At 41.3% G+C, this 3,016-nt stretch overlaps 1 long non-coding RNA gene across 1 annotated transcript; it reads left to right on the forward strand.

Moving 5' to 3' along the window:
- The first annotated feature begins 391 nt into the window (after positions 1-391).
- LOC117593287 lies at positions 392-2,363 on the forward strand. The gene is made up of 2 exons (XR_004574720.1): positions 392-1,329; positions 1,824-2,363. It is a non-coding gene; the product is annotated as an uncharacterized LOC117593287 (long non-coding RNA).
- Positions 2,364-3,016: the final 653 nt, after the last annotated feature.

Below are 3,016 nucleotides of genomic sequence, written 5' to 3' on the forward strand. Positions count from 1 at the left end.
TGGAGTCATTGCTTTCGTTATAAGTAGGCTGTATAGCTGTTAGCTAGCCATCTAAAGTAATCTTTGTATAACAGTACACTTTAGTTCCGTTAACAAACATTTTGTCACCCACTTTATCTCAGCAAAAGTGTAATGGCTGGGCTAAAATATACATTTGGAGAGGTTAGAGAGCTGCAAGAACAGCCCGCAGCTCCGGTGGACTAGAGGTAACATCCCTTTCTTTAAATATTCTGACCCTGTTTTGATTCTCCTCTGTGGTGTTCCATATCCTGAACCATACCGGCGTCCCGTCTACGGGACGGTTCATACTCATTTGCGGCATGTGGTAAAAACTGCGACGATTCGTAAAATATATTTTTTTTGTCATAGGCATGTCTTATATCGCCAGAAATCTCGTTAAACTAATTATAATATGCAATTTAAAAAAGCTATTACGACGACCAAACACGGTGCAATTGTTTCAGGACAGTCAACAAGAACAAAATACTTTACTGTAGGCACTCGGTTTCATTTTTCATGTATCACGGAAAATATTGTACTTACATTACTGAACCTCCGCAGATTTCTTATCCCTCTGTTCCCAGAGAGGACGGGAAGCATATTTTTGCTTGGTAAAATCCGTTTTAATTTTCATAGTATCCATGCGTCACAGAATGAAAAATGACTCGATCAACATGCAACCAAACTATTCATGCTATCCAGACCGTAACACAAGTATTTTCCCCGTGACATTTGGTATGTCTGTAATGATTAGACACTCAGGAAGATAACTAGCCTTATTCCGAGATTCTACACAGCGAATTGGCTGCGCAATACCTCAGTAAACCCTAGTAGCGCGCCTCACGTTACGCACCAATAAGATGGACCAAGACAAACTTGAAGGACAATATCTTCCTCCAATGACGACCAATTAATTTGAAACATAGCTAGCTAGATAGCCAACGAGCTGGCCTTTCTTGTGATGTGGGAATGTGCACTGTGGGAAGAATGGGCTGGAATCTAGAGGTGTGCTCAACCAGACACCCCTGCATCATTTCGAATTGAGAGAGCATCAGAGCGCGCTAGTATTTTCGTTACGCACATTGTTGCTAGTACTTAGTAGTTACTTCTTCTTGTTATTTCGATAATTTTAAACATTTCGAATTTGAACATGGCTCCTAAAAGTGGGAAAGCGAAATCCAAGACCAAGTACACATACTTGGAGGAGATTTTTGAGGAGATTCAGCGAGAGAGTGACCGAGAGCTAGACAAGGACTCTCTTAGTGAACAAAGTTTTGATTCTGGCGAGGAAGAATTGTTCTTGGAAGGAAAGGATCCCGTTTTAGATTGGTGAGTAAAATAAATTATTGTTCTTTATATGTATGTTCATATGTATGTGTGTACGTGTATATGCTTGTGTACACCTGAAAAATATTTTTATTTGGGTAGTAAGTGTAGTAATATGTATATATTACAAATATACAATTACAGTACAAATAAACACATACACAAATATATATTTCAGCTAAACTTTCATATAAAAAGTTATATAAATACAGATTGAAAGAACTGTTCTTTGTCCTGTGCTATATGTGAGCGTCTTGTTTTGTCTGGGGTTTTTTCCGTCCTGTTTTGGGCCCAGTTGTAAAAGAGATCTTAGTCTCAGTCTGCATGCCTTGTTGAAATAAAGTTTAAATTAGAATATATATATATATATATATATATACACACACACACACACACATTTGTTATATGGCTATAACATGTTGTTGTCCCAATATATAATTGTAGTATTTGTCCCCATATTTAATTCTAGTCAAATCTAAATTTTATTTTTTTAACAGTGGAAGCGACTCAGACTCGGATGATCTCTGGGAGCCGGCTGAAAGAGACAACCACAATCAAGCAGTCCTGTCCTCACTACTTCAGGAGCATCTACATCTGCCATTGTTTCTGGGTCTACAACAAGCACACCTTTTGTCTCCAAAATCACTCCAGGTCCGATGTCATCCACACCTACCCCCGTCCGGCCATCCAGAGGTGTGAAGAGACCAGCCCAGAGACAAAGACGGGCCAGTGCACCAGCTGACACCCCCACTGAGGGAGAGGACCGTTGGCACACAGTACTGGAGGAAGATGTGGAGCCACGTCCACCCACATTCAGGCCTAAAAGGCAGCCTGGACCTCAGCTGGACATGACTGGGACATACAGCCCCCTCCATCTGTTCCAGCTGTTTATTACTACCTCTGTTCTTGCGACGCTGGTGTCGAACACCAACAAGTATGGGACTAAAAAGCAAGCTGGAAAAAAAGAGGCATGGAAGACCATTTCCATCAATGACATGTACTCCTACATATCACTGGTCATTTACATGGGGATTGTGCTCCTCTAGCATTCCTGCCTCCTCTAGCACTCCTGCCCCAGGACCTGCCTCCAGTGGTGCGCACATACCAAAGTATCTGGTTGCAGACCTGAATGTGCCTCAAGGCCAAAAGGGTACAGTTGGAAGGCGCCGTTGTACCCTGTGCCATAAAAAGTCACCTATTACCTGCACAACTTGTGGTGTCACCCTGTGCTTTACAACAGAAAGATACTTTTATGGTACTTGGCATCAGCAGCATAACATTATGTAGAGGGTTGACTTGGGTGATCTGGACCCTCAATGTGTACAAAGTTTTTTTTTCACTTTTTGTTTGCTGTGGTTTGCTGTTTGCACTTTTGACATTAGATCAGTGTTGGCTTCTAACTTAGCCCTTATTGTAAATCGTTCACTTATTTTGGGGGGCATTGGATCAGCGTTCTCGTTGGGCCTCCTGTCAGTACCTTTATGAAGAGAAACCAATGATCCACCATGTATGACATTTCTGGGAGTGTGTAAACCTTATTTGTTATTACACTTGTATTTTTGAATAATCTCTGTTGTCATATGCTTGGAATTTAATCATTTATCCAATTTGGCCACTTGGGTAGATTTGGGGACACTCGGGAAGGACACTTGGGAGTCCTCTTACAGAATATTCTGCAGCTCTATGGTCA

The sequence above is a fragment of the Esox lucius genome, chromosome 18, assembly GCF_011004845.1.
Source record: "Esox lucius isolate fEsoLuc1 chromosome 18, fEsoLuc1.pri, whole genome shotgun sequence".
NCBI classification, from domain to species: Eukaryota; Metazoa; Chordata; class Actinopteri; order Esociformes; family Esocidae; genus Esox; species Esox lucius.